Source organism: Dendropsophus ebraccatus, chromosome 11, assembly GCF_027789765.1.
Source record: "Dendropsophus ebraccatus isolate aDenEbr1 chromosome 11, aDenEbr1.pat, whole genome shotgun sequence".
Classification (NCBI taxonomy): Eukaryota; Metazoa; Chordata; class Amphibia; order Anura; family Hylidae; genus Dendropsophus; species Dendropsophus ebraccatus.
Genome location: NC_091464.1, coordinates 67,664,049 through 67,682,369, shown reverse-complemented (window position 1 = coordinate 67,682,369; position 18,321 = coordinate 67,664,049). Strand labels below are relative to the sequence as shown.

General features: G+C 41.8%; 1 pseudogene; it reads left to right on the top strand.

Annotated features, from left to right (window-relative positions):
- The first annotated feature begins 12,495 nt into the window (after positions 1-12,495).
- On the top strand, positions 12,496-14,316 carry LOC138767663 (protein FAM168A pseudogene; annotated as a pseudogene).
- Positions 14,317-18,321: the final 4,005 nt, after the last annotated feature.

Below are 18,321 nucleotides of genomic sequence, written 5' to 3'. Positions count from 1 at the left end.
GCCACACAGATTAACTTAATTAAGAAAAAACTAAGATACTTTGAATTTTCAGCAACAGAAGACGTCATGCCGAGATACAAGATTAGTTTTAGTTCTGCATTTCGCATATTAAGTAGGGTCCCTTTGATATGACTAACCCAACAAAATCGGAATCTATTGACAATGTTAGTCAAAAAATTCAGAGGTATTTCTTAGTGTAAATAACATAATTCAAGATCACACGTATGGAAAGCAAATATATATCGAACAAATTATTATTATCACTGAGGAAACATTTTTTATTTAATATTAAGAAATCAAAAGTTTGTTACTTTTTTTTTTTCAAATTAAATCTGAAAATGTGGCGATACACATTGGAATAAATTACACGTTAACATTTTTAAGAAATTGGACCACTGACTACTATATATTGACTACCGTTGCCTACTATTGCCCACCTTGCTCATTAGAAAGGCTTGCTCATTTAGGACATTTTATCTTGTAGCTAACCCATAACCACAGCCTTTATTCCATTCAGGGGCTGGACAAAGGGCGCTCTCCTAGGACTAAAGGCCCTATTCCACGGGCCGACTTGAGGAGCAAACGAGCGCTCTCAGCGCTCGTTTGCTCCTCGTTCCCCGCTCACTGCCACCATTATTCCACGCGGAAGCAGCGAGCGGGTGAGTCAAGAAAGGGCTGGGGGGAGCTGCATGGGGGCTGCCCGGGTGATCGCTAGATCTTCCGGGCAGCCTATAGCATACAGAAGTGTCTGCCGCCACCGCTCCTATTCCACGGAGCGACGGCAGCATATTGCTGTATCAGTCGTTTGTTTTTCAACATGTTGAAAAACAAACGACTGCAATGATCAGCCGACATGAACGAGGTCTGATCGTTGCCTTCTATTCCACGGGATGATTATCGTCAGTAACAGCCGATATCTGCCGAGTACGGCAAATAATCGTTTCCGTGGAATAGGGCCTTAATGTACCTCTTATGCCTGCACTGGTCTCTGGTCCTCTCCTTACTTACTGCCAAGCCTGGCCCTCTGGTGTCTTCCAGCAGCACACTGCTTTCTTTCCATTTTCTGCTGTCCCACTCCGCCAGCTACTGCAATGCTGCTGTACTAAAGAAATAGCGTGCAGATGCTTACACTTTTTGCACATCCATTATTCTTCCTCACCCTCATCCCATCTCAAAAATTGGTATTTAAAGTGTACATGTCATCATAAAAAAAAAAAAAAATTAAGCTCTGTGTCATGTGATGAGTAAGGCTTCTAATGCAAGTCTACGCAGCCCGACTCTCTTTACTGACACAAAGTGGGTAGTGGATCACGCTGCAGCTCTTTCCTCTTTCCACACATTCTCATGATTGGTACAGGTTTGAACACTCAGACCTGGACCGATCAAAACTTTCAACATGTCCCTGACACGTCAAAAGTGTTTAGACAAGTACACTATAGGTATTTTCCATTCAACATACTCTGGACATAAAGAACTAACAATGCTTGGTCATTATGAAGGTGTATTAACTTGGACCCTATCTTGACCTTTTTGGTACTGTTCTGACTCTTCTGCCAACCCGTATTGCTGACCTAAACCTGTGCAGCATAGATTGACCATCTGCCTATGTTGACTATGCCTTTATCCTATTCCCAGTTCTGTGCTGACCTTCCAGTGTAAGACCCAGTTTGCTGACCACATTTACCTGTCTGAACCCTGGTGTCTGGTGTCATTGGTACTATCTGTTTCACTGGGCCAGTCATTAAATTATACCAGTACCATGCTTGTGAAGTGGCCTGGTACCCTCAAGCAGTAAAAGTCCAGTTTCTTCATCTGTAGCAGGATAAAGAGTGAAAACCTAGAAGGCACTTAGGGTGGTATTACAGTGGACGATTTCTCGGCGATTAACGATAAACAATCTGAAACAACCACTATGAGGAATTATCTTAAATCTTTCACCCTATTACAAAGTATGTTGATCGTTACTTACGGTAGTTCTTGCGCTTGTCCTTTCCTGGCCAGGGAATGACCGAGCAACGTGTTAGTACACAAAACGGTGTTCAAACGATTTGTGGACGATCAACAATGAAAACAGGTCGAACTTCTATCAAACGATCACTGATTTCTTGTTGGTCATTTAATCCTTGCCTGCTAACACATGAAATGATTATCGTTTTAATCCGAACGATCTAATGATTTTATGAACGATAATCACCCTGTGTAATACAGCCCTTAGAGTCTGCTTCTGTGGTCCAAACACAAGCTGGTTTGATAGCAAAGCAGTTCCCCACTCATTGCTTGGTACAGAATGATACATTAGGAGACAGTTGCATTGCTGTCCATACAACCTTGATTCCATTATCTATGTATATCATACCTATATTTGTCACAGCCTTTTAACATTATAAGTTTTTATCTTTTAGAGTTCTTCCACAGTGTAATGTGGTATACAGATCCTAAAGGGTGGGATGTAGTGATGAGTGAGTACTAAAATGCTCTGGTGCTCGTTACTCGAGATGAATATTTCCCGATACTCAAGTGCTCGTTTCGAGTAACGAACCCCATTGAAGTCTATAGGGGACTCGAGTATTTTTGCAGGAGACTCAAGTTCGGTAGAGGGAAGGTCGTGTGAAAACCTCTCAACCTCAGAAGTTGATGGAAATGCAACGGAAATGGAAAGGAAAAAGCAGGAGCAGCATGTATGCATGCCGCTGAGGCTGCCTAATGGCACCATTATGCCTAATTCTGTGCAACAGCCTGGTTAAACAGAGGTAGGCATAGGGACCACCCAAAAACTCAGCCTGATACAGCATGGCATTGAAAACACAGGGAACCATTAAAACAGAGGTAGCTTATCATGAACCACCCAAAAATTTAGCCTGACACAGCATGGAGGTAAGGACAAAGTGAACAAGGTAAAAGCGCTAGCCAGTGAGCCTTCCAAAAATTAGGCCAGACACAGCATGGCATTGAGCACACAGAGAACTCCCGGGAGTAGCAGTAGCCAACATGGATGCCAGTGAAGGCCCAGCAGTAGCCAACATGGATGCCAGTTAAGGCCCAGCAGTAGCCAACTTGGATGCCAGTTAAGGCCCAGCAGTAGCCAACATGGAGACAAGGGCAGGCACACCAGTAGTCAACATGGATGCCAGTGAAGGCCCAGCAGTAGCCAACATGGATGCCAGTTAAGGCCCAGCAGTAGCCAACATGGATGTCAGTTAAGGCCCAGCAGTAGCCAACATGGAGGCAAGGGCAGGCACACCATCTGTCAACATGGATGCCAGTTAAGGCCCAGCAGTAGCCAACATGGAGGCAAGGGCAGGCACAGCAGTAGTCAACATGGATGCCAGTAAAGGCTCAGCAGTAGTCAACATGGATGCCAGTTAAGGCCCAGCAGTAGTCAACATGGATGCCAGTTAAGGCCCAGCAGTAGCCAACATGGGGGCAAGGGCAGGCACAGCAGTAGTCAGCAGTAGTCAACATGGATGGCAGTAAAGGCCCAGCAGTAGTCAACATGGATGCCAGTAAAGGCCCAGCAGTAGTCAACATGGATGTCCATTACTGCTCTGGTCAATTCTGCCTTAAAAACGGCTACAACATCGGAAAAAGGATGAAGGTACTGGTGAAAAAATGGCAGAGGACACCTGTAAGATAAGATGACATCCACAGATACTATGGTTCGAAATGGAGAAGACAAGGAAGGAATTGAATTTGACTATAAATTTGACTGTAGCATTTGGGGTGAGTTTAACTGGTTGACTTGCGGAAATGCGCACAGATGCAGTGCACCTTGGGGTAAGTTTTAAGGAAGCGCAGCGACACTAGGTTGAAGACGTGGGCCAGGCATGGTACATGTGTGACTCTGCCGAGTTGCAGAGCCGCCACCAGGTTCCGCCCCTTGTCACACGCAACCAAGCTCACTGCTAATTACACATGAACCCGGGTGCTGACAGCTAACTGGCTAGGCCAGCTGTCAGTCACCATCAAGGGTACACCTGATGCCTCTCGACCGGGGATGGTGAGGCCCCAGCCACGGCTAGACGAAAAAAAAAAATCAAACAGCTGGCTGGTTGGCGGGGGCGCGATCAGCGGGCCCCTGGCAACCAGTCCCGCTCCTCCGCAGACAGTGTGATGTCAGAGCATGGCAGTGAGAACACAGAGAACAATTAAAAGTGAGTAAGGAAGTAAGTGAGCCTCCCAAAATTTAGGCCAGACACAGCATGGCATTGAGCACACATAGAACCATTAAAAGTGAGTAAGGAAGCTAGTGAGCCTCCCAAAAATTGGAGTGAGTCCAGGTGCTGGGATATTTAGTGGACATAAACCCGGGTGCTGACAGCTAACTGGCTAGGTCAGCTGTCAGTCACAATCAAGGGTACACCTGATGCCTCTCGACCGGGGGTGGTGAGGCCCCGGCCACGCCTAGACCAAAAAAAAATAAAATAAAACAGCTGGCTGGTTGGCGGGGGCGCGATCTGCGGGCCCCCAGCAACCAGTCCAGCTCCTCCGCAGATGTAGTGTAACGTCAGAGCATAGCAGTGAGGACACAGAGAACCATTAAAAGTGAGTGAGGAAGCAATTGAGCCTCCCAATAATTAGGCCAGACCCAGCATGGTGGAAGAAGACCTGGCTGTTGGCTGAGAATTGAAGGAAGAGGAGGAGGAGAGGAGATACCAAGAATCTTCATGTTGAGCTGCTTTCCCCGGGTGGACAGTTGAATTCAGGTGAAATCCAGGCTTTGTTCGTTTTTATAAATGTCAGCGCTGTCATTTGATGTCAGTTGCGCTTATCAGTGATGATGGCACCAGCTGCACTGAAGACCTGCTCTGACAACACGCTAGCGGCAGGGCAGCCAGCACCTCCAAAGCATAAAGCGCCAGTTCGGGCCACATATCCAGCTTTGAAACCCAGTAGTTGTAGGAAGCAGAGTAATCGGTAAGGACATTGGTATGGTCAGCAAGGTACTCCCTCACCATCTTCCTGAAGGCTTCCCCCCTACACTGTCTAGACTGGGGACGGTTGACATAGGGGGAGATTTATCAAAGGGTGTAAAATTTAGACTGGTGCAAACTGGTCACATCAACCAATCACAGCTCCTCTTTCCTTTGACCAGAGCTAGAAGCTGAGCTGTGATTGGTTGCTGTGGCCTGTTTGCACCAGTCTAAATTTTATACCCTTTGATAAATCTCCCCCACAGTCTTGCTGGGGTGCCAACGAACTGTCAAAGGCCTTGGAGAGTGTTCCCCTGCCCCTTGACAAGCTGCCTGCTCCACCCCATCCTCTCCCCCGCTCTTTGGCCCACAGAAATTAGATAGGCCTTGCGTATGAAATACAGAAATCAGGAAAAATACTTGTGCTCCCACAAGTTTAGGGGGGCTGTACGGTACAATGTGGTTGTGGCTGGACCTAGACACACTCTCTGACACACCCTTTACTCTGTGAAAGCAGTTGTGATGTGATTGAAATTAGATAGGCCTTGCATATGAAATACAGAAATCAGGAAAAATACTTGTGCTCCCACAAGTTTTTGGGAGCTGTACGGTACAATCTGGTAGTGGTTGGACCTAGATACACGCTGGGATACCCCCTTACAATGAGCAGTGAAGTTATAAAAAGGTGTACTACAAATCCCAGCAATACAGTGTAGTACCCACTAGTTTAGGGGGGGCTGTACGGTACTATCTGGTAATGGCTGGACCTAGATACACGCTGTGATACCCCCGTCCAATAACCAGTGAAGTTCTATGCAGGTGTACTACAAATCCCAGCAATCCAATGTAGTACAGCAGGACCAACAGCCCCAAAATAAAAAAAAGAGTACACTAAGCACTTCTTAGGGGTCTGTATGCAACACCTAATGTCCCCTGTTTGTTTGTATTTTTGTATTGCTAGTATTCCCTGCCTACTGGAACGCTAAATCCTACACTGACGGTCTCCCTGAGAAGCAGCAGCACTCTCCCTAATGTCTCACAGCATGCATCTAAAGCGAGTACTGCCGGCTGCGCATTTTATATGGCAGGGTCATCTGATCTCGCCAACCAATCGCTGCTTTAGACATGTATGGGTCCCCTGTGATCGCTGGATGTACCAAAGAGTCTCCTGCATGTTTATTGGCTGAGAAATAGCGCCCAAACGTACAGGAAACGGATGATGAGATTTTCTCGATTATGTGCGTTCGCTACGAACGGGTAAAGGCGCCCCTAGATTATTACAGCACTTTAGAGATGTTCATAATAACAATGCAAAAGAAATGAAGTTTATAGGGTTAGAGCGTGTTCACATTAAATGTGGTTGTGATAATGAAAAAATTCTCCTGCAAAGAGAAGCAAAATAGATAATTTCCACAAATGCACAAGGAGAAGGTGGCCTCAATGATAGAATCAACTTGAGTATGTTCCTGCAATACATTGGATGAGTAACTATGTTTGCAATTTTATGTTTTTATTTTAATCTGATACTGCTTTACTCCGGTCACATGTTTAGCTGCAAGTATTTGTAGTTGATTGTCTGGCTAGCGGGGGCGGTGCCTGTAGAAGTGCGGAAGCACGAAACAGCTGTAGCAATCAGCTAGAGGGTGTTGGTGTGGGAAGCTGTCCGATGTAACCATTTACGAATATTGGACTTTTATCTGTTCTGATAGAAAGAAAATAAAGTTTACGTGAACCAAAACGGTGAGTGCCCTCCTCATATCTTTGCTTGTAAACTATTTGCATATGTACTTGGTTTCTAAGAGTGAGGTGCACCCCTAGTTGACAATCTTTCTTGCCATCCAAATTACCTCCAGGACCGCATTTACTACTTACCCGTTCACCCGTAGTGCCAGTCGCTGTGCCTTGTAGTAGCTACCTGAGATTTTCTTGGGTATCGCAAGATGCTCGTCCGAGTAACGAGTACCATCGAGTACCCTAATACTCGATCGAGTACCAAGCTCGGACGAGCATGCTTGCTCATCACTAGTGGGATGTCAATCCATTTCTAGTGGACATTGGTATAATTTTGTATTGTTTATACAGGTCTCTATATGCCATGCTTAAAGCCTAAAATTCATGTCCCTGTGGACCTAGTTTAGGTATACAGGTAATTTAGGTATACATTTCAGGCTGATGCAATCTAAATTTAAATTCTGAGAGGAAAAGCAAAAAAAAAAAGTCCAAAGCCTGTCCTTGCTTACACCAAGCTATAGAACAATGCAGAGCACATTGCAATATATACATAGATTGCAAGAAACTGTGATCTTCAAACCTCATTTGCTTTACAGGAAGGTTGTCACAAAACACAGCTGGAGCTTTGTATTCGCAAGCCTACAAAAATAAGAATAAATGGGAATGACAGAATATAAATATATTTCCAAAATAGTACTGTCATATGGTACGGTCCACAGAGTTACAAATAAGGCTCGGTAAAGATTTTTAAGCCATTCCTCTTCTCTTTCACCTGCTGACCCTGCTCTGGACACAGGCTATACTGTGATAACTTATTAAAGACAGGGGTACTTCTGAGTTTTACAGTACCTTGTAAATTAATTTATTGAGGAACTATAAGCAGGTTAGACAAATCTAACCTGCTGATAGCTGCATATTGCGCACGGTGTGCTACGGAGGAAGGTATGTGTCTTATCCTCCTCCTTGAAACCGTTCCTGTGCTGTTAGCAGAGTAATCATCGGCCCAGAGCACTGTTAGGAGCACTGCCCTGCCCACAGAGTGCAAGCCAGCCCACCCACTCCATTCATTAGAAGGCGCAAGTCGCTCTCACTCTGGGGATGGGGCAGTGCTCCTAATGGTGCTCCGGACCGGGGATTACTTTTATCAGCACAAAAATGGCACAGAGGAGGAAGGTAAGAGACATACCTTCCTCCCCGTTCCCTGTGCGTAATAGGGGGCTATCAGCAGGTTAGATTTGTCTGACCTGTTGATAGTTCCCCTTTAAATGTGTTGTCTAGGGAGCAGAAGACCGCTAAAGCCTTTTACACCATCAGGCAGTTTATTTATGTACAATGACATTCCTTATACATTATCACCTATAAGAGATATGATGGATTATTTTCCCTATGCTGTGACATCACTGCTTATTATTATTGTTTTGTGACATCAAGATTAATCCTTTTTGTGTTGTTACCTCTTAGCATATAATATTCCTTTGCTTTGAATTAACATTTATTATTCTGTGTATTATTATTATTATTATTGTGTTTTTAACTATGTTATTTATCGTTGTAGTGTGACATTATCATATGTCTTATCCTTTCCCAGAGACATTACTGTGTTGATTATCTCTGTACTATATCAATTTATTTATGATCATTGCACTGTGACATCACAGTTCATATTACTTTTGTTCTCTGACATCACTGTGTGCATTATTCCTGTACTATGACTTTACCATTTATTATCCCTGTACTATGACCTCACTGTGTTTATTATTGTTGTGCTATGACATCTCTGTTTATTATCCTTGTACTATGACCTCACTGTGTTTATTATCCCTGTACTGTGACATCACTGTGTTTATTATCCCTGTACTATGACCTCACTGTGTTTATTATTGTTGTGCTATGACATCACTTTATTATCCCTGTACTATGACCTCACTGTGTTTATTATCCCTGTACTGTGACATCACTGTTTATTATCCCTGTACTATGACCTCACTGTGTTTATTGTTGTGCTATGACATCACTTTGTTTATTATACCTGTACTATTCATATAATAACTATTCTACGCTTACATTTTAAGTTTAACATTTTAAGTTGTTTTTCTTTAATTAAAAAAAAAATCAGTAGGTAGAAATTAATAAAAACCTATTTTCACAATAAAAGGGAATTTGGTCATCCCAGTATTTGCCCCTTTTTTTTTTTTCCTCATCCTTTTCATATAAGGAAAAAAAAAAGTTACAACTAATTGTGCAGTAACATTGTGGTTCTGTAAATGCTGACTGGGAGTTTTCATTTTCTTTTTAAGGGAATTTTAACACTGATTGATTAAAGATCCTCTTAGACCACAAAGGTTAAAGATGCAAAGTGAAAGTTGGAATACATGTTTGACACTGATGAAATACACTACAATAAGTAGTCCCACCAAATGGCTACTTCCCATCCTGTGATAACCAATATATTACTAAAACTGTCTAAAGGATAAAAGGACAAATTAAATCCATTAATCAAACATATCTACTCTAAACAGTTGCTCCACAGAGATGAACAAATGAAAAATTTACTGTTTGCCTTTTATGCTTGCTAAGACTCCGGGAGGAAATCAATTACAGTACCTGAGCCCAATGCCAGGGTGGATATATATTGGGAAAATTGTTTATTTAGATTTACAGATGTCATGAAGTTTATAAATAAACCATATTGACGCTTTATTATTGGCAGCTAGCCTTACAATGCTAAATGATCCATAGTACATAATGATAGTTAATACAATAGACTTAATGTCGTAGATGCCCACCCCTATATCATTTGCTTTTACTATCCTGAGGCAAATGGCATATTGATGCAGAATATTAATAGTTATACGGTTTGCATTCGTAGATGTAAACATGATTTATAGGTCAGCCATAGGTCAACCTAGCTCACCTCGTCTGGATGTTTGTGATTAATGACCCCACTGCTAGCCACAAACTATAAGAAGGCTTAGCACATAAATGTATTATAGGGTTATGGGGTCACCTGTGAGAGGTATGTTGTTTGCGGTGCGTCTGCATGTAGACGCATGGCTAAAAAAATATAAACAAGCAACTTTTGAAAAATGTTGGTGCAGTAGTAATAATATTTAAATTGTTAGAGTTTTGTTTATACTGTCAAAGTTTCTATGAAGATGTGATGGGTTCTAAGGGATCACGATAGATTCATTCACTTATGGGTCATGTTTACAGAGGTGGAAGGCTATGGCGTAGACTGTGAGGTGGAGGGAAAACAATTGAAAGTGAGCAAATGAGTGTGAGACAGACTCAAGGCTATTGTAATAGAGTTGCAGAGGACATCACATTGGTCTTGTCTTGGACTATATATTTACTCCAGGTTTCTCCCAGAGGTAACTCAGTCTAGGCATATGGATTTACAGGATTCTGGCTATTTTCAAAATATCGTCCTGATCCCTTTTTAGCACGACAGCTACTCATGTAGCTAAAGCAACATTGAGGTATGCAGACAGACATTTTTTTTCCCTTGGGAATATAAAGATAGGATTAGCCTCTTGAATGATGATGAGGTAGAAAATATGTAATTACTTTTACTATAGGCATTTATGGTAAATATGTAAATGATGATTAGGTGGCTTCTACTGTGTTTTCAGAGTTCTCTCAAATTGCTGCAAGAGGTCCTCAATGCAAAGAACGACTAAACATCTCTCAAATACCAATCAACCTCTGTAAAGCAAAACTATACATAGAGTTGAATGCGTTAATGTGTAATTGTACATAGTGATTTCTCTGTTTCTTACCAGTCATGGGGTTATCTACAAAGTTTTCTTGGAATATTCGTCTGCCACGGTGAGCCGTCAGCTCATGTTTGTTTGTTGATTTAGATAATTGCAGTGTACGCCGGACTGGCATTTAGGTAAATGACAGAATTAACAAATGTTTGATTTATCTCATATTTATGCAAAACAGTGAAAAAAGTTCTAAAGCAAATTAGATGTTTGCCAACAAGTGTCTCGATTGCTCAGTAGCATATATACATTTGCATTATGTGTTTTCATTTCTTTATTATATTTTTAGTAAGACAAATGTAATGCCCTGTAGAATTACAATATAACACAAAATTACAATGTTTTGATTAGCAAATTATTCATATTTGACAAAAAAAAAATGCAACTAGAGGATGGTCCTCACTTTGAAGAATTGCCTGGCATGGACAGCCCCATTGAAAATAGGCAATGTTACTTAGAATAGGGCTTGTGTACAGAACTTGTTGGGCATTGGACATTTCCTCACCGATGCAATCTCTAGGGTCAGCTGGATCTCCATGCTGAACTGTATGGAGGACCATTTAAATTACATCTCCTTGAAGACTATACCCATTTGGTCTTTCTCCACATTGGTGAGTGAGGAATCAAATTCTTCCGCAAGTTACCACTTGTAACGTTTTTGTTGACAGTTTGTGTGATAGTTTACATAAAATCCTGCCAAAAATAAAAGTTGTGCCATTGCATTCTTTTAAGGTACAATAAGAATATTTAGTAAAGATGAGCAAACCCGAGCATGTGGCATCTGACTACCAGTGGCTGAAAAAGCCAAAGGCTATATCAATGTTTTACCGGACTCCCTAGGGCTGCACCCAACCTCTTCAGCCACGGGTAATCAAATACCGCACACTCAGGTCCTTGAGGTTCCCTTATCTCTAATATTTAGTGTACGTGTGCAACATGTATGGACAGATATTCTAGATGTCAATTTTTAAGGATATTTTAGGGAAACGTCAACCTTGAAGTCCCTGTAGCTCTTTGTAAAATGTAAGGGTGAAGCGCACCCTTATATAATAGGTCTAAAGAGGACTTGTAGCCAACCCCCCCACATACACACACAATAAATTAGATATTATTATCATTGAGTAGCGTAGGGTGCCCTGATTGCATATTGTTATACTGTTTGCACACCCAAAAAATAGCCCTCAGAATGTATCACCATTTAGGGTGTTAGATCCAAAAACTCTATACAGGGGCCACCCTGGTGTTTCCCTATTTAGGTCCCAAAGCTCGCAACAGAGTGAGGACCTGAGGGACTACGTATCAGGGTGGTTTGGTGCTCTCCCCACTAGGAGGCACCCCTTGGCAATGGGCTTCCTTCTCTGGAGAAAGGGATATCTGGCTATTCCCGTGTTTTGAGACTCGTAACTGAGGCTCCACGGACCCCTTTTTTTGCATATATATATATATATATATATATATATATATATATATATAAAACAAAAAGAGGGCTGGGTCCGCGGAAAACACACCACTGAATGCACAGTCCTCCTGGGGTATGGCTCTATCCCCCAACAATCATGTATATGTGTATATATATATATATATATATATATATATATATATATATATATCCTACAAATTGATCAACACCACAATCAAATGGAGAAGCAACTTATGTTTATTGCACAAATGTAATTTTTTTTTTTTTTATGTAAAATCACACATCACTGGTAACTATACAAAGAAACAACAACCAGGGGATTACACAGGGTACTGGTGAAAAACCCAGGCCACAATAGTTACACACTAGTATGTGGCATGATAACATAGAAAAGTATTAGATTACATAGTACTCTGTCACCATCTCCTGGCTACACACAATAATACATACAGTATAGAGTAATTGAAGTGCTTTGTGCATTTCTGTGACTACCTATAGCCTTTACACCAACATCACCGAAAGAATAAAAAAAAGCAAAAAAAGCGCTAAAAAAAAAAGGAGGGAAAAACAAAAGTGCAAAAATGAAAATTGGCTTGTTCTTTAAGTGGATAAGTTATTAAGAATAATCTAATGGAGGGCTGGTCCTCCTTCTCTCCGGCGTCTCCTCCTTCATCCCTCACACACAGCAGAGGACGGAGCCGACACCATCACTACTGGGATCGGCGGAGGATCTGAACGGGGCCGCACGGCGGAATTGTACTCTTGGACTAATTCTTGAACTACTTACTAAGATGACAGCGATTTGATCCACTTTTATTATCCTCTCATTTTATTGTTGGTTCTGTGTGAATCCGCTGCCTTCAGATCTGAGCAGGATCCGGGATTATTCATCTGTGTAGAAGAGAGATCTCAGTCTTCCACCATGAATCCGGTTTACAGCCCTGTCTGCCCGGGGCTCCCTATGGAAATGCAAAAAACATGACCTACGCAGGTTACCCCGCTGGATACCCCACAGCCGCTCCTTCCTATAATCCCAACATGTACGCCACCAGCAGCCCAGGCTATGCCCCAGCTACACTCCTGATGAAACAAGCGTGGCCACAGACCCCCTCCTCATCCTGCACCACTGAGGGCACCTTCCATTTTCCGGTCGATTCCGGGACTGAGAACAGGACTTACCAAGCCTCCTCTGCCGCATTCAGGTACACCGCTGGCACCCCATACAAAGTCCCACCTGCCCAGAGTAACAGTGCCCCACCACCGTACTCTCCATCACCAAACCCTTACCAAACAGCGATGTACCCCATCAGAAGTGCCTACCCACAGCAGAACTTATATGCCCAGGGTGCATACTACACTCAGCCTGTGTATGCGGCACAGCCCCACGTCATCCACCACACCACTGTGGTCCAACCAAACAGCATTCCTTCAGCAATCTACCCGGCTCCCATAGCTGCACCACGAAGCAATGGAGTCACAATGGGTATGGTTGCTGGGACCACCATGGCCATGTCAGCAGGTACGTTGCTGACCACACCTCAGCACACTGCCATAGGAGCACACCCCGTCTCTGTGCCAACATACAGAGCCCAAGGGACCCCAGCTGACAGCTACGTACCCCCCCACTGGTAAAGTGGCTGTCTTGTCCATGTCTGGAGTAAAACGTTGTATGCAAACTGCTCAAGTCTTACATCGGTGCTTGAACAACCGGCCGTCGGCACCAAGTTTGTCTACAAGAACAAAATGAAACACGAAAGTGCAACGGTCACTTTAAATATTCTTTAGTGTTTTTGTAAAAAGCTGCTTTTTCTGTAACCTCTTCAGTTTCCCATAAGTCACCACCACTGCCGCGCGCAGACACTCGCGTCCCTTCTGGGGCCGCCATGTATCTGCCGTCACAGGTTCCTCTGCTTTAACCATCATCGTTTTCATCCAGTTTCCTTCACATCCTTGGCACACTAGACATTCATTTTTACTATTTTATTTCAGTCTAATTTTTTTTATTTAGTTTTTTTTTTTCCTCCCAGAATCCTGTTCATAAAATTAAGTTTAAAAAAATGGTGTCTTCCAAAAGCTTAGAATTGTGTCTACAAACGGCTTTTAGAACAATTTTCACTTTTTTTTTTTTTTTTACTGTCATAGGACAACTGCATTTTTTTTGTGTTTTTTGTTTTTTTGTTACGTGGTTCTAAACTTGCAAAGAATTTCAAGGCTGCTATATTAGTTTTTCATGTGGGAAAACTATTGGTATTATAATTAGTTGTATAATAGCCACCGGTTTCTGTAAAAGCACAAAACACCTTTTGTGTCTGTTATTTCATTGTTTGTTTTTTTTAGTTAAAAATTTTTTGGGAGGGCGTTACATAAATATATATATATCTATAATCGCTGTAGGGAGATCTCTACGCTACCACATGTACTGGGCAACCAGACAATCACAAATACACCACCACTATATGCCCGACATCTGGAGATTTGCAGTCGGCGCCAGGGGGCTGGTTTTACTCTAGTTATGACATGTTGTATTTGTGAGACAGTGTTACAGTAGAAAGCCTGAGTGTTCTGTAGATAGAACAATACAACGTTTGCATGTGTGTTTAGGCAACGAAGATTTAGTCATAAAGCGTTGGAGCTCGGCCAACCCACGGCAACGCATAGGGGTAATAAGCGTTTTCTTCTATAACGCCCACCGCTTCTCATAGTCCATCACTTGTTTTGATATTTGCTTCCGCAGCAGATATGCAAATATACAAAGCCTTAGTCTATGCCGTATTCTTAGCAGTTTGCTAACAAACACCCCCAATATTTATTTAGCTACGTGTTAGTTCTACATGACTCCGAACCCCCTTCCTTTCCGTGCACTGTCACATTGTTACCTCAGCTTTGCACTGGATTTTGACAGAATACGTAGACATCGAAATAGACAAAATTTTTGGTTTTGTTTTTTTTTTGGTAGATATTTTTGGGAAAACTATTGGTCAATGAAGGAAAATGAAATTCCATTAACTGTCAAAAAAAAAAAAATCTAATGGAGGGCTGATCATTGCCCTTTAAAAAAGTAAATTATTGCTCAGTTTCCAAATCTCAAAATAAAGTTAAAAAAAAATTAAAATTAAAAAACAAAACATCAATAATGCAAAACTAAATAAAACTTCTAAAATAGGGGATATGTAGAACAGGTACGATGGATCAAACTAGATTCTGTTTCTTAATCACATCATTTGCCAACAAGAGGGTAATATCGAGTCGGTGACATTATGTTGAATTAAAACTGTTTGCGTAATGTTTCTAATAATGTGAGCCACGAAGCACAAGGAGATTTGTTATCGCTTTGTACCTTGAGAATTTGTTGGCAAAATTCACATTTGTCAACAAAAGCTGCAGCTAATGAGAGATTACTAATGTCCTTGCTTTTCACATCTCACAATCAAATAAAAATTACTGTATGCTACAAGACTCGTACAATAGCGCGCTAATCTTTCACTATAGGGCAGAAACCATTTAAACAGCAAACCTTGAATGAGCGCTCTTGAAATAATAAATGATTAGAAACATATGCAACAATAGTATAAAATGAAGTCTTAGGTTTTTGTGCTGCTTTTCATGAGAATGGAAAATATTTTTTGCGTACACTTACCTAAATGGTCACTCCATTTATAACCATAGTGATTTTTAAATCATTTCATTTTCCAAAAATGACTCCTTAAAGGGTAACTATCAGCAGGTTAGACAAATCTAGCAATATAGCACCTTATAGTGCCTGGGAAACTGAGGAAGTCCCTCGCTGTTAGTAGGTGTAATCTTTGCTCCGATGCACCATTAGGAGCACCGCAGCATCACTGGCCTGCTCATTTTAATGATAATTAATGACGCTGCAGTGCTCCTAACACCGGAGTAAAGATTATTCCGCCTACCAGCGCTGAGGAGGAAGGTAACACACATACCTTCTATAAGGGGCTATCAGCAGGTTACATTCATCTAACCTGCTGATAGTCCCCCTTTAAATATGTTCTAAAGTATTGGCCACTAGGTGTTTACCTTCTTTGCAGTCTGTTTTTCGCATTTTTGTTGTCAGGGAATTTCTGTCTCTAGTAACAGAAAAACCCAGAACAAAAAAAAAAAAAAAACAAGACCCAGAGTTATGGAATAAAGTCAGGAAAATATATATATAGGTTTTTCTTGTCTACAGAGCTATGTGGGGGCTTGTTTTTGCATAAGGAGTTGTACTTATTATTGGTAGTATTTTAGGGTAGGCGTCACACTTTGCATTTTATTCCATGTTTTTTGGGATGTAAAGTGGCAAAAAATACGGTTCTCTCTAAGTCTTTTTCTTTTGGTTTATGGTATTTATTTTATGGAAGGCAATGTAGAAAATCTGCAACAAATTTTTTTGATAATCCACAACCAGAGAGCTTCACATTCCTGTGTACGGAGAGGATGGGAGAGATAACTGATGGCCAAACAATCATTCGACCATTAGTTATTGATGGTGCATGGCCAACTTAAAGGAGAAGTCCGGCGGATTATAAAATCTGGCAGCCAGCAGAGGCAGGTGGGAAACTGATTACAATTACTAATTCACCTCTCCCCATGCCCGCAGTGAGTGGTGGGACTGGCCTTGGGTCCCCCACCGGAGGCCAGACATCACCACAACTTAGGGGAAAAGGCCTGTCCCGACTGGTAGACTAGCTGCTCAGCCAATCAGTGACTGGAGGGGCATCCCACCCCAGTCACTGGCTGGTTGAGTCCCTCAGCCGGGTACTGACATGTACCCCCCCTCCCGGAGATCCCAGAGGCTAGCGGGGGTCCTGGGGCCAGTCCTGCCGCTCACCATGTGGACGGACAGAGGTAATTTATTACTTGTTATCGATTTCCCCCCTGTCTGCTGCCAGACTTTATAATCCGCTGGACTTCACCTTTAACGGCAAACATTTTGCTCCATTTAAATAGTAAACAAGTTTGCTTTCTTGTATCCTCTGATAACAAAGGTAAGAAAAATAATTAGCAAATATTTTCCTGTTTAACTTTGAAAGTTCAAAAACTGTTGTGTTACCTCCGCCATGCTGGAATTTAATTACACCAAACCTGGAATCGCTAAATGAAAGTGTAATGAGTTTGCTCTCCTTGGCACAGTAACAATGTTCTCCCTTTGCTTAATATTCATGTAAGACGTTACCATACTCCATAATATGGCCGTATTTATGGATAGACATTGTAATCCTCTTTTCTGGCTTAGGTTAATTTCAATAAAATATTAAATCCATTTTCTAATCTAAATGAGTTCATTAGGGAAGACATGGCAATGAAAGAAACACAATCCCCCAAGACTTCAGCTTCATTACATTTAAGCATCCTGCTTTTCCGGGGCAGTACATTTTTATATGGGTTTATCTTTTCAGCTCCAAACGCATCTATCCTAATTCTGCAGCTTTTCTATATGCAAGGCATGGATATGTTCAGCAGTCTACGGTCTGTATGATCCCCAGGTAGGTTCCTGCTACAACTGCAGAACTAAACTTGTCATCGGCATCTTGCAGTGTTACAGAAATGAAGATTAGTCTCTACAAAAAAAAGGATATAGCCATATAGCTATAACTGAAACACTACAGGTCACAGCATGTTGTATCAAAGACAAGTAAATCAAAATTGATAATTTAACCCACAATTAAATTATAGAATAATGGAATGGAATATGAGAAAACAAAAACTTAAAAAAAAAGAAAATGGGAAAAATATATAAAAGAAAAAGAAGGAGGTCTGCTACACCTGTTCCATAGAAATGGAAACCACCCTTATCGAGTGCACTACTGTCCCGGCGCTAACGGGATAAAAATAGAAATCAAATATGTAACAGTGTAGTAGGCTCTCAAGAAATGGGTGAAATAATATTATAAATGTAGCTGTAATGATTTCAACAAATATTTAATACTGCAATTCATAAACGGCAATAATCTAGAAGCATAGAAAAATAAAAATACAATGAAATAAAGATACACGTATATATCTGATAAAACGTCCACATGGACAATAAAAATATCCAATAAATGGTGGAAATGTATATATATAAATATACTAAAAAGAGAGCCAAGTGGTGAGCACCGCGCCGGGCCCAGCGCGGTCACCCCACTTTAATAATGGCAGTCCCGAGTCACGGTTTTTAACCTAGGCTCGTATTGTTGTTGAGCCGGTGTACTTGTACTTTAGATAAATAATACTCCTTTTAGAATGAGATCATGCAAGGCAGAATTAAAAGACAAGTAAATGGTGGTGGAATATCCACCTCTCACCCTGCTGGTGATATCATCTGCAGTCAAATGCGGTATTGTGATGGTAATCCGTGAACCAGTCTCTGCAGTCAGCTTGGGAGCCGTGTGATCGTGGTCTAGTGCAACTATGCGTTGACTTGAGTTGTTTGTGGCGTCCGCGTGGATGGAAGCGCGCGCTCCTTCCGGCTGATGTTGTGTAGGGTGCCAGGAAAATGTGGCTCCGGTTC